Source organism: Somniosus microcephalus, chromosome 28 (assembly GCF_052327205.1).
Source record: "Somniosus microcephalus isolate GS21.2 chromosome 28, FLI_Smic_1.0, whole genome shotgun sequence".
Lineage (NCBI taxonomy): Eukaryota > Metazoa > Chordata > Chondrichthyes > Squaliformes > Somniosidae > Somniosus > Somniosus microcephalus.
The window spans coordinates 12,889,907-12,903,958 of NC_141014.1; the positions used below are offsets into that span (position 1 = coordinate 12,889,907).

The window sequence follows — 14,052 nt, forward strand, 5'->3', positions numbered from 1 at the left end:
AGTCTCTCATTGTGTTCTTTCAGTGTGGAGCCCCAGATGATGATATCATCAACATAGACCCGAACTCCTTCCAGACCTTCAATTATGTGTTCTATCGCTCTATGAAAGATTTCAGATGCAGATATTATCCCGAAAGGCATTCTGAGGAAACAATACCTGCCAAATGGTGTGTTGAAGGTACAGTATTTGGTGCTCTCTTCATCCAGTTTTAGTTGCCAAAATCCTTGTGATGCATCGAGCTTTGTAAAGTATCTGGCACCTGACATTTCACTGGTGATTTCTTCTCGCTTGGGAATCTGGTAGTGTTCACGTTTTATGTTTGCATTTAAGTCCTTTGGATCCATGCATATTCGTGGATCATTGTTCTTTTTCTTTACACATACCATGGAGTTAACCCAGTCTGTTGGCTCTTCGACTTTCCTGATGACTCCTAGTGTGGTCATTCTGTCCAGTTCATTCTTGAGCTGGTCACGCAGGGGTGCTGGAACTCTTCGTGGAGCATGTACCACTGGCTGAGCATCTTCCTTTAGCTGGATCTTGTAAGTGAATGGTAGAACTCCAAATCCTTTGAACACATCCTGGAAATTATTTACTACAGAATCCACTGAGTCATCTGGTCTGCTTATGGCACAGTTTATACGGTATACTCTCTTGACCAGTTCTAAGTCCTCACAAGCTTTGTCACCCAGTAGTGAATGAAGTCCTTCATCCACAACAGAAAACATGAGATGATGCACTTTGTCTTTGACTGTCACTTTATGTCTGCATACACCTAAGCTATCTATTTTCTGTCCATTATAGTCCTTCAGTAGTACTGACTTTTTCTGTATTTTGGGCTTTTCTTTCATGTTTTTAATGTCACTCAAACTGATTAAATTTGCTTTTGCCCCAGTGTCCAGTTTCAATGTAACTAATGCTCCATTTATCTACAGTCGGATCATCCATTTGTCCTCTTTTACTGCATTAATTTTATGTTCAGCATTGTCCATATCTGAGGGCTGCACATTTTCTGTATCATTTTTGACATTGTCACATGACACCATTCATACAAAAAATGTCTCACTTAAATCAGTGTCCTCAATCACATTAACTCGTTGCCCTTTCTTTGTTTTTAGTTTTGAAAAGCATTGTTTGGCAAAGTGATTCTTTCCATTACACTTTGTGCACATTTTTCCAAACGCTGGGCATTTTCTTAACTGGTGTTTGTAACCATAGCGTTTACAATTAAAAATGTAATCCTCCGATTGCTTTTCATTTCTGTTCTGCCCACGTTTCTTCCCTTTGTAGGACACAGCACCGACAGCAGCATTATCACTCATTACAATCGCATCATTATTGATTTCACTGAAAGTCTTCGCATGCTTTCGAGCTAGCTCGCTGGCGTGGCATATTTTCACAGCAATTTCCAATGTTAGTTCGATTTCTCTCAACAGACGTTCCCTGACTTTTTTTTATCATGAATACCAAACATGATGAAACAGGGGATGTACCAGAGGACTGGAGAACAGCTAATGTAGTACCATTATACAAGAAGGGTAGCAGGGATAAACCAGGGAATTACAGGCCAGTGAGCCTAACATCTGTGGTAGGGGAATTATTGGAAAAAGTTCTGAGGGACAAAATTAGTCTCCACTTGGAGAGGCAAGGATTAATCGGGGATAGTCAGCATGGCTTTGTCAAGGGTAAATCATGTCTGACAAATCTGATTGAATTTTTCGAGGGGGTGACTAGGGGGGTGGATGAGGGAAATGCTGTGGATGTGGTTTACATGGACTTCAGTAAAGCTTTTGACAAAGTCCCGCATAGGAGACTGGTCAAGAAGGTAAGAGCCCATGGGATCCAGGGTGCCTTGGCGCGTTGGATCCTAAACTGGCTGAGTGGCAGGAGGCAAAGGGTGATGGTCGAAGGTTGCTTTTGTGACTGGAAGCCTGTGTCCAGTGGGGTACCTCAGGGATCGGTGCTGGGTCCCTTGTTGTTTGTGATCTACATAAATGATTTGGATGAGAATGTAAAAGGTATGATCAGTAAGTTCGCAGATGACACGAAAATTGGTGGGGTGGTAAATTGCGAGGAGGAAAGCCTCAGGCTACAGGACGATATAAACGGGTTGGTCAGATGGGCGGAAAAGTGGCAAATGGAATTTAACCTGAAAAGTGCAAGGTGATGCATTTTGGATGGACAAATAAGGCAAGGGAATACACAATGAGTGGTAGGACCCTAGGAAGTACAGAGGGTCAGAGGGACCTTGGTGTACATGTACATAGATCCCTGAAGGCAGCGGAACAGGTAGATAAGGTGGTTAAAAAGGCATATGGGATACTTGCCTTCATTAGCCGAGGCATAGAATATAAGAGCAGGGAGGTTATGATGGTACTGTACAAAATGCTGGTGAGGCCACAGCTGGAGTACTGTGTGCAGTTCTGGTCGCCTCACTATAGGAAGGATGTGATTGCTTTGGAGAGGGTGCAGAGAAGATTCACCAGGATGTTACCTGGGATGGAGCGCCTCAGCTATGAAGAAAGACTAAACAGGCTGGGGTTGTTTTCCTTGGAGCAAAGAAGGCTGAGGGGGGACCTGATTGAGGTGTACAAAATGATGAGGGGCATAGATAGGGTAGATAAAGAGGAACTTTTCCCCTTAGTAGGGGGGTCAATAACAAGGGGGCATAGATTCAGGGTAAGGGGCAGGAGATTTAGAGGGGATTTGAGGGGGAACTTTTTCACCCAGAGGGTGTTTGGAATCTGGAACTCACTGCCTGAAAGGGTGGTAGAGGCAGGAACCCTCACAACATTCAAGAAGCATTTGGATGAGCACTTGAAATGCCATTGCATACAAGGCTATGGACCAAATGCTGGAAAATGGGATTAGACTGGACAGGGATGGATGGGCGGCGCAGACACGATGGGCCGAAGGGCCTCTTTCTGTGCTGTAAAACTCTATGACTCTATGACTCTATGACACAATCTGGTCATGAATCATGGATGCTTTCAGCTCAGAGAAATTACATGTCTGTGCTTTCAGTTTCAGATCAGTTATAAAGCTATCAAAAGTCTCATTTTGCTGCTGTGTCTGAGAACAGAAGATGTACCTCTCATAGGTTTCATTCTTTTTGGGAGAACAATGTGTATCAAACTTCTTTAGCACATCGTCTAATTTTCCTCTGTTCTCCTCTGGATTAAATACAAATGTATTAAATATCTCCATCGCCTGTGGACCTGCAACCATGAGCAGCAACGCTATTTTCCTTGCGTCTGGCTTCGTACCGAATCCGATGGGAGCAATGTAGAGTTCGAATTGTTGTTTAAAAGTCTGCCAATTGTAGTCGATATTTCCTGTGAGTTTCAAACGCTCTGGTGGCTTCAAATTCTCCATGTCGCGTTGCACAATATTCAGCAGATCTTACCAATCCTGGTACCAAGTTATGTTCATTAATAACGAGTCGTTTTTATTAAGAACAGCTAGCTTTTGCTCGACACTTTATTGAGCACATGTGGACTAGGCACAGTATCTGTAGAGGCCTCCATCTTGACTGCTGCCTTGTGGGTAGCCTAGTGCATCGTGGGTAGCCCACTCTTATATACATACAGCACCACCTAGTGTACCATTCCAGAATGACAGGTTACTGATCATTACACTATCTAAATGCAAGTTGTCATTGTAGAGGGCTCTGGTATGGCACGAGCAGTGACAGATATGATGGGTGAAAATAGCTCCTATCTGTGCTTAACTTTCGAAGACTCTGAAACTGTGAGGGAGATGTCACATTTCGGAGTGGTCAATTGTCCTCAGGCGGGTTACATTGTGTATTCAGCCCCAGTGGCCTAATGGATAAGGCACTGGCCTCTTAAGCCAGGGATTGTGGGTTCGATCCCTATCTGCGGTGATGTGTTTTCTAATGATTGATAAAACGGTGGTTTAGGTGGGGCGAGTGGTGGAAGGTGCTGCCAGCTGGGGAGGCTGCATTAAGGAGGATTGTATTATCACCTGTCAGCCAAGAATCCATTACAGCCATAAGGTCAATATAATCATCCTCAATAAGGAGGGAGAGAGAAGATGGGCCAGTTAGCCTGACATCAGTCCTGGCTTTGGGAGATGCGGCCAAAGAAGCCTTGGCAAGTTATTGCTGTGCATCTTGTAGATGGCACACGGTGTGCCGGTGGTAGAGGGAGTGAATGTTCAAGATGGTGGATGGGGTGCCAATCAAGTGGGCTGCTTTGTCCTGGGTGGTGTCAATCTTCTTGAGTGTTGCTGGAGCTGTACTCATCCAGGCCAGTGCAGAGTATTCCATCACACTTGTGCCTTGTAGATGGTGGAAAAGCTTTGGGGAGTCAGGAGGTGAGACACTCACCGCAGAATTCGGCGATGGTAATGCTGTTGAATATCAAGGGGTGGTGGTTAGACTCTCGTAAGTTGGAGATATTCAAGAATCAGAGGGCACAGATTTAAGGTGATTGGCAAAAGAACCAAAGGCGACATAAGAACATAAGAAATAGGAGCAGGAGTAGGCCATGCGGCTGCTCGACCATTCAATAGGATCATGGCTGATCTGAATCTAGACTCACATCCACTTCCCTGCCCTCTCCCCGTAACCCCTAATTCCCTTATCTGCTAGGAAAATGTCTATCTCCATTTTAAATTTATTTAATTTTGCAGCTTCCACAGCTCTCTGGGGTAGCAAATTCCATAGATTTACTACCCTCTGAGTAAAGAAGTTTCTCCTCATCTCAGTTTTGAAAGGGCAGCCCTTTATTCTAAGATTATGCCCCCTAGTTCTAGTCTCACCCATCAGTGGAAAAAACTTTTTTACGCAGCGAATGGTTAAGATCTGGAATGCGCTGCCTGAAAGGGTGGTGGAGGCAGACTCAATCTTAACTTTCAACAGGGAGTTGGATAAGTATCTCAAGGAAAGAAAATGATGGAGGGAAGGTCATTGATGAAGCAGCTGCAGATGGTTGGATCTAGGACACTGCCCTGAGGAACTCCTGCAGCAATGTCCTGGGGCTGAGGTGATTGACCTCCAACAACCACAATCCAGAGTAACTGAGAGGTACGCTGGATGTATTTCCGTGGAAATGTTGGAGAATCGTTGTGGGGCAGAAAGCGGTGGTGAAGTTGGAGGCCACCATAAGATGCAGAAACGGTGGAGAAATGGACGTTGGCCCAGGAGAGTGAATTTCTGGCCAGGACCCAGACAGCAGCAAAATAAACCAGTGGGACAGTCACAGACTCAGCAGGAAACAGCAGCGATGGGGGATGGGCTGTAAACTGGACAAAGTTACCTTCAAACTGCAGCAGCTGAATAGAAGATCAGAGTCACAGCAGTTGAGTCTTACAGTGCATTCCAGTGGAGCCCAGTGGAGCAGTGTAGTATTGATGGCAGAGAAGGCCAGGAATTGGGAATCAAATTTGAGCAAAGTTTCAGGGCTCACTGATGAAAACAAAGAGCGGGCAGGGTCGGGGGATGGACAGTGGGCACGGTATCTCCCTAAACATCTCCGCCTCGCTGCCTCTCTCTCCTCCTTTAAATGTACCTTAAAACCTACCTCTTTGACCAAGGTTTAGGACTCCTGTCCTAATATCTCCTTATGTGGCTCGGTGTCAAATTCTATTTGATAATCGCTCCTGTGAAGCGCCTTGGGACATTTTACTATGTTAACGGCGTTATATAAAGGCAAGTTGTTGTTGTAGTTGGCTCTGGTATGGCGCGAGCAGTGACAGATATGATGGGTGAAAATAGCTCCCATCTCTGCTGAACTTTCGAAGACTCTGAAACGGAGGCAGATGTCACATTTCGGAGCGGTCAATTGCCCTCAGGCGGGTTACATTCTGTATTCAGCCCCAGTGGCCTAATGGATAAGGCACTGGCCTTCTGAGCCAAGGATTGTGGGTTCGAGTCCCATTTGGGGTGATGTGTTTTTAATGATTGACACAACGGTGGTTTAGGCGGGGCAAGTGGTGGAAGGTGCTGCCAGGCGGGGAGGCTGCATTAAGGAGGATTGTATTATCACCTGTAGCCAAGATTCCATCAAGGCCGCAAGGTCAATGCAATCATCCACAATAAGGAGGGAGAGAGAAGACAGGCCAGTTAGCCTGACATCAGTCATCGGGAAAATGTTGGAATCCATTATTAAGGGAGTGGTAACAATGCACTCAGAAAATCATATGATTAGGTTTTTGTGAAAGGGAAATTGTGTTTAACACATTTATTGGAGTATTTTGAGGATGTAACTAGCAGTATAGATAAATGGGAACCAGTGGATGTCGTATATTTGAATTTCCAAAAGGCATTCAATCAGGTGCCATGTGAAAGGTTTTATTTTTATTTGTTCCTGGGATGTGGGCGTCGTTGGCAAGGCCAGCATTTATTGCCCTTCCCTAATTGCCCTTGAGAAGGTGGTGGTGAGCCGCTGCCCTGAGGAACTCCTGTAGCGATGTCCTGGGGCTGAGATGATTGACCTCCAACAACCACAACGCTACGCAAGATAAGGAATCCTAGGGTTGGGGTAATATATTAGCATGGATAGAGGAGTGGTTAACAGATAGAAAACAGCGGGTAGGGATAAACGGGTCATTTTCCGGTTGGCAGGCTGTAGCTAGTGGGGTGCTTGGGCCTCAGCTATTTACAATCTATATTAATGACTTAGATGAAGGGACCGAGGACAATGTATCCAGATTTGCTGACGATACAAAGCTAGGTGGAAAAGTAAGCTGTGAGGAGGACACAAAGAGCCTGCAAAGGGATCTAGACAGATTAAGTGAGTGGGCAATAAGGAGGGAGATAGAGAATAATGTGAAGAAATGCGAGGTTATTCACTTTGGTAGGAAGAATAGAAAAACAGAATATTTTTTAAATGGTGAGAAACTATTAAATGTTGGTGTTCAGAGAGATTTAGGTGTCCTCGTTGTAAACGGTTTTTGATCCTTGCCCAATTGCTAGATGGACGGTTCAAATCGCCCCCGCCTTCCGAAAGTTCTATACCCGGGAATTATTATTCAGAGTGTAAATGGAATAAGTCACGGACAGGAATGCTTTGGTGAAAAATCAAACTTATATTTATTTGGTCTAACATACATTGGATAAAACATGCACTACTAAATGAAATCACTATCTCTGTGGAGAATAGAATCCAGATTACAAACAACATACATACAGTACACAACTGGGGCCTATAACAAGCAATAATTCCCTTGTTGCTATGGTGGACTCTAACTCCACCCCTACCAACGAATTACCCAGTCGCATAAACCCCTTCGCCTGGCTGAACTAAATGAAGCTCCCATCCTTGGAATAGCCCAAAAGCTTCACTTCTGAGGAAAACCCTGAGCCCCTTTCACCTCACCCAGCTTGCCTGGGATATCTGGTTACCGGCTTGGGTCACTCGAGACTATGCTTACCACCACACACAGTTGGTCTCGATCGCTTCGCTCAGTGGCTTCTTCCTCTGGTACTTCTTGTTAGGTCGATCTTGGTGGAGCGAGGAAGCGAGAGAGAGAGAGAGAAAGAATGGTGGAAAAGGATCTATCTTTATAGGAGTCTTGCTACCCCTATCTTTCCCGCCAATCTTTAAAATCCTTTTGTTTCTAAGCACTCCGGTGCTTAATCAGTGATGGGTCATCATCGGACCCATGAGTATTCTGTGATTGGATTAATGGCCCTAAGTCTGGGACATATATTTCGGTCTTTGTGTTGGGAAAAACAGGCTCCTCTTCAGCTGGCTGAGGTCAGTGGGTTCATTGTTCTGCTTCTCTTCTGAGATGGAGGTGAGAAGTGCTTTTGCATATTAGAGTGGCTTTCTAATAAGTTCAAGTTCAATGGCCCCCTTCCTTTTTCCAGGACTGTCGGGCGAACCCATACATTCTGGATGACTGACAGTTCTTTTGTCACAGCCAACTGCCATGCGTTCTCTGGAGTTTTAACAAACCAGTCCTCCACGCACCTGCACAGGGCGATCCCACCACAGGGAAAACACCCTCAGCCCATAAAGTCCACAAAAATATTCTCGACTGAGTCCATTCTTCAAACAGAAACTTTGCGATATCGTCATCGTACAGGAAACACAGACAGTTAGCATGCAGGTACAGCAAGCAATTAGGAAGGCAAATGGCATGTTGGCCTTTATTGCAAGGGAGTTGGAGCTCAAGAGTAAGGAAGTCTTACTACAATTGTACAGGGCTTTGGTGAGACCACACCTGGAGTGCTGTGCACAGTTCTGGTCTCCTTATCAGAGAAAGGACATACATGCCTTAGATGCAGTGCAACGAAGGTTCACTAGATTGATTCCTGGGATGAGAGGACTGTCCTATGGTGAGAGATTGTGTAGAATGGGCCTATACTCCCTGGAGTTCAGAAGAATGAAACATATAAGATTCAGAGTGGGATTGACAGGGAAGATGCTGAGAGGCTGTTTCCCCTGGCTGGAGTGTCTAGAACTAAGGGATATAGTCTCAGGATAAGGGGTCGGCCATTTAAGACTGAGATGAGGAGGAATTTCTTCACTCAGACGGTTGTGAATCTTTGGAATTCTCCACCCCAAAGGGCTGTGGATGCTGAGTCGTGGGGTATATTCAAGGCTGCAATAGATAGAGATTTGGACTCTAAGGGGAACAAGGAATATGGGGTCGGGCAGGAAAGTGGAGTTGAGGTCAAAGATCAGTCAGGATCTTATTGAATGGCGGAGCAGGCTCGAAGGGCTGTATGGCCAACACACAATCCCTGGCTTAGGAGGTCAGTGCCTTATCCATTAGGCCACTGGGGATGAATACTAACAGCACCCCACCTGAGGACAATTGACCGCTATGAAATTCCCCACATTTCCCAAATCTTGGACAGTTAAGCACTGAGGGAAGCTATTTTCACCCATCATATCCGCCGCTGCTCACGTGCCATGCCAGAGCCATCTACAGCAACAACTTGCATTTATATAGCGCCTGTAATGTAGTAAACCATCCCAAGTGGCTCACAGGAGCGATTATCAAACAGAATTTGACACCAAGCCACATAAATAGATACTAGGACAGGTGACCAAAAGCTTATCATAGAATGGTTACAGCACAGAAGGAAGCCATTCGGCCCGTCGGCCCGTGCCGGCTCTCTGCAATACCACTTCAGCTAGTCCCACTGTCCCTGCCCCTTCCCCGTAGCCCTGCAAATGTTTTTCCTGCAGGTACTTATCCAATTCCCCTTTGAAAGCCGTGATTGAATCTGCCTCCACCAGCCTTCCAGGCAGTGCATTCCAGATCCTAACCACTCGCTGAGTGAAATAGTTATTCCACACGTCGCCTTTGGTTCTTCCACCAATCACCTTAAATCTGTGTCCTCTGGTTCTTGACCCTTCCGCCAATGGGAACAGTTTCTCTCTATCTACTCTGTCCAGACCCCTCATGATTTTAAACACCTCTATCAAATCTACTCTCAATCCTCTCTGCTCGAAGGAGAACAACCCCAGCTTCTCCAGTCTATCCACATAACTGAAGTCCCTCATCCCTGGTATCATTCTCGTAAATCTTTTCTGCACCCTCTCTAAGGCCTTCACATCCTTCCTAAAGTGCGGTGCTCAGAATTGGACACAATACTGCAGTTGAGGTCGAACCAGTGTTTTAGACAGGTTGAGCATAATTTCCACGCTTTTCTACTCTATACCTCGGTGGCGGGACATATTGAGAGAGTGGTTAACAAAGCATATGGGATCTTGGGCTTCATAAATAGAGGTATTGAGTAGAAAAATTAGAGAAGTTATATTGAACCTTTATAAAGCGCTGGTTTTTCTTCCTGGATATATTGCATCCAGTCCTGGTTGTAATGTATGTACCTTTAAGGGGAGAACTACTTTTTACAGCTCCTGTATACTGTAGTACCGGCAGTGACCACACCTGTATATAAACCCTGAGTAGTGATCTGTACCGTTAGTTCTAGAGTAACCCTCATTCAGTAAACACCTGTTGAATCGTTCCTGCAGTCTGTTGTCTGATTATTGAAGGACACAACATTCAGATACACGGACCTAACATTGGCGACGAGCAGATTCAAACCTACCTGCAACTCTGCATCACCTCCCAGGGATTCGCTCCTGGAGAACAGTAGAAGAAGGCCGAGTCCAGAAGCACGGGCGTCGACCACGGGAAACTCCCCAGTCATCCAGCGGAGATTTGAGCATCGCAGGGGAGGCTGTCGAGAGCCAGGCTTGGCTTTCCAGTCACGGTGGTTGATGGGCCTTCAATAACCACAAAACTAGAAGTTATAGACTTAAACAAGTTGGGTTTTAATCACTAAGATCAGAGCTAACATCTCAACACGCCGACTAGTTCACAGGAATGAGTCATACAGATCCTAGGATCTTTATGTAAGAGAAGTCAGGGGCGGAGCCAAGAGCCAAGACCTGGAACCTCCCAGGTTAGTCAGGAAAGAGGAAGTGAAACTATACACAGTGGGGGAGGGTAATATACATGAGTGCAAAATGAATACAGGATCAAGACAAACAGATTTCATTACATTCACCCCTTCTATAGATTTAGTCCATCGGGGTGATGTTTCTTAAAAGTTGGTATAAGTGAGTCTGTCAGGAGGTTTTGCAGTTCTCAGTGATCGGCGCAAAGCCGGTTGGGGTGCCTCTAGGGGAGTGGATTCTGGTTCCTCCGCTGTCCGGGCCTCCGCAGTGTCCTCCAGGTTAAAGTTGGGTATTGATACCTCTGGGCGTCCTGTCTCTTTGTAGTGTAGGTCTTCATCGGGTAGTCTCCCATCGTTCTCTCCGCTCCCCAAGGGAGCGAGGCCTTTTATGGAAACAGTGTCCTCTCGCCCGTCAGAGTATTCGATATAGGCATACTGAGGGTTTGCATGGAGGAGCTGTACCTTTTCCACAAGGGGGTCCGTTTTATGGCCTCTCACGTGCTTCCGCAATAGTACTGTCCCCGGAGACGTCAGCCACGTGGGTAGAGATATGCTCAAGGTGGATTTCCTGGGGAAAACGAACATCTTTTCGTGAGGGGTAGCGTTAGTGGCAGTACATAACAGAGACCTTATGGAGTGGAGCACGTCTGGGAGGACTTCCTGCCAGCGGGAGGTCGGAAGGCCTTTTGACTTTAAGGCTAACGTGACAGCCTTCCAAACAGTAGCATTCTCCCTTTCCACTTGCCCATTACCCCGGGGGTTGTAGCTCGTGGTTCTGCTAGTGGCTATCCCCTTCGAGAGCAAGAACTGGCGCAGCTCGTCACTCATGAATGACGTCCCCCTATCGCTGTGTATGTAGTTCGGCATGCCAAACATGCAGAATCGATTACAGAGACACTTGATGACCGTGGCACTGGTCATGTCTGGGCAGGGAATGGCGAAGGGGAAGCGGGAATATTCATCAATGATATTGAGGAAGTATACGTTACGGTCGGCAGAGGGAAGGGGTCCCTTGAAGTCCAGACTTAGGTGCTCGAATGGCCGTGTGGCTTTGATAAGGTGTGCACGGTCAGGCCTGTAGAAACGAGGCTTGCATTCCGCACAGATGCGGCAGGCTCTGGTCATTGCCCTGACCTCCTCGATGGAGTGGGGCAGATTGCGGGACTTTATAAAATGGTATAGTCGGGTGACCCCTGGGTGACAGAGGTCGCTGTGGAGACCCTGTAATTTGTCCGTATGAATGCTGGCATACATTCCCCGCGATAGGGCGTCTGGGGGTTCATTAAGGGCTCCCGGCCTGTACATAATATCATAGTCGAACGTGGATAGTTCGATCCGCCACCTGAGTATTTTGTCATTCTTGATTTTCCCCCTTTGTTTGTTATTAAACATGAAAGCCACCGACCGCTGGTCGGTGAGCAGGGTGAAACGTTTGCCGGCTAGGTAGTGACTCCAGTGCCGCACTGCCTCCACTATAGCCTGTGCCTCCTTCTCGACAGAAGAGTGCCTGATTTCAGGTCCCTGAAGGGTTCGGGAGAAGAAGGCCACAGGTCTCCCAGCCTGATTGAGGGTCGCAGCTAAGGCAAAGTCTGACGCATCGCTTTCGACTTGAAAGGGAATGCATTCGTCCACTGCACACACTGCAGCCCTTTCAATGTCCTGTTTAATACTGGTGAAAGCCTCCCGAGCTTCAGCTGATAGTGGGAAGGATGTCGATTTAATGAGGGGTCGGGCCTTATCAGAGTAATTGGGCACCCATTGGGCATAATACGAAAAAAATCCCAGGCACCTTTTTAAAGCTTTGGGATTGTGTGGCAGGGGCAGTTCCTTTAGGGGGCGTAATCGATCAGGGTCCGGTCCAATTACCCCATCTTCCACCACACAGCCGAGGATACAGAGACGGGTTGTGTTGAAGACACATTTGTCTTCGTTGTAGGTTAGATTCAGCTTTAGGGCAGTTTTTAAAAATCTCGCAAGATTTAGATCGTGATCTTGCTGGTTGTGCCCGCAGATAGTGACATTGTCCAGATAGGGGTAGGTAGCTTGTAGTTTATTCTCGTCAACCATGCAGTCCATCTCACGTTGGAAGACCGAGACCCCATTTGTTACCCCGAAGGGCACTCTGAGAAAATGGTAGAGGCGCCCGTTCGCCTCGAAGGCGGTGTATGGGCGGTCCTCCATTCTAATGGGGAGCTGGTGATACACGGATTTGAGGTCGATAGTCGAGAAGACTCGGTATTGCGCAATCTGGTTGACCATTTCTGATATGCGGGGTAAAGGGTAGGCATCCAGCTGGGTATAAATATTAATAGTCTGGCTGTAGTCAATTACCATCCGTTTCTTTTTGCTATTTTTAACTATGACTACTTGGGCACGCCACGGGCTGGTACTGCATTCAATAATGCCTTCCCGCAGGAGTCTGTCCACTTCCGCCTTGATAAAGTGTCTGTCTTCCAGACTGTACCGTCTACTTTTGGTCGCTATGGGCCTACAGTTCGGAGCGAGATTAGCGAATAAAGAGGGCGGGCTGATTTTTAAGGTTGATAGGCCACAGACTGTGAGTGGCGGCTGGGACCCGCCATATGCTAGCGTGACACTTTCGTGGTGGCGCTGGAAGTCCAGGCCCAAGATTACATTAACATAGAATTCTGGCATCACGAGGAGTTTAAAATCCTTGTAGTTCGTGCCTTTTACAGTCAGTGTTACCACACAGTAGCCCAAAATGTCCGAAGTGTGGGGCTTAGCAGCCATAACAATTCTGCTCCGTGTAGGGGTTACCGTTAATGAGTGCCGCCGTCCCAGGCTAGGGTGGATAAAACTCTCGGTACTCCCACAGTCAATTAAACATTTCATTAAATTCCCATTTACCTGTATGTCCATCATGGATTTTGTCAACGGGTGTGGCCTGGATTGATCCACCGTGATCGAAGCCACTGTTGGGCCCTGGGCGGCCGTTGAGTCGGGAAAAGATGGCGGATCCCAAGATGGCGGCCCGCACAGCACGCACGAGGCGGTGACGCAGTTGGAAATCGGATTCCCCCTGCAGACTTTGCTAAAATGCCCCTTTTTCTTACATTTGAAGCATGTAGCGTCCTTCGCTGGGCATCGTTGTCTGGGGTGCTTGGCCTGGCCGCAGAAGTAGCATTTCGGGCCTCGAGACATTGCCGCTGTAGTAGGACTCCTGGGTGAACTTCTGTGTGGGGACTCCGGCGGCGTAGAGCTGGTCTGAGACCTGGATGGGGAAGATGGCTGATTCCAAGATGGCGGCCCCCTCGGCGCGCACGAGGTGGTGAGGGCCGCATGGCCGGAAGAATAAGAGTCAGAGTTTTTCTGGGCCACGTCCAGCGATCGCGCAGTGGCCACTGCCTTTTTTAAGTCCAGGACCTCCTTCTCCAGCAGTCTCTGCCGGATATAATTCGATTTGAGGCCCGTGATGAAGGAATCGCGGACCAATTCGTCAGAGTACGCGTTGCCATCACGGCCTTGCAGTTACAGTCCCGGACCAGGTCCTTTAGGCCCTGTAAGAAATCGTCCATTGATTCCTCTGGTCGCTGCCTGCGTGTAGCCAGCAGATGTCTGGCGTACACTTCGTTTACCGGCCTCTGGTATTGGGCCTTCAGGATAGTGATGGCCTCCGTGTAAGAGGTGGCGTCCCGGATGAACAAATA

At 47.2% G+C, this 14,052-nt stretch overlaps 1 non-coding gene across 1 annotated transcript; it reads left to right on the forward strand.

The window, feature by feature from the left end:
* Window positions 1-5,835: 5,835 nt before the first annotated feature.
* trnar-ucu (transfer RNA arginine (anticodon UCU)) lies at window positions 5,836-5,908 on the forward strand. The gene has a single exon. It is a non-coding gene; the product is annotated as a tRNA-Arg (tRNA).
* The last annotated feature ends 8,144 nt before the right edge of the window (window positions 5,909-14,052 follow it).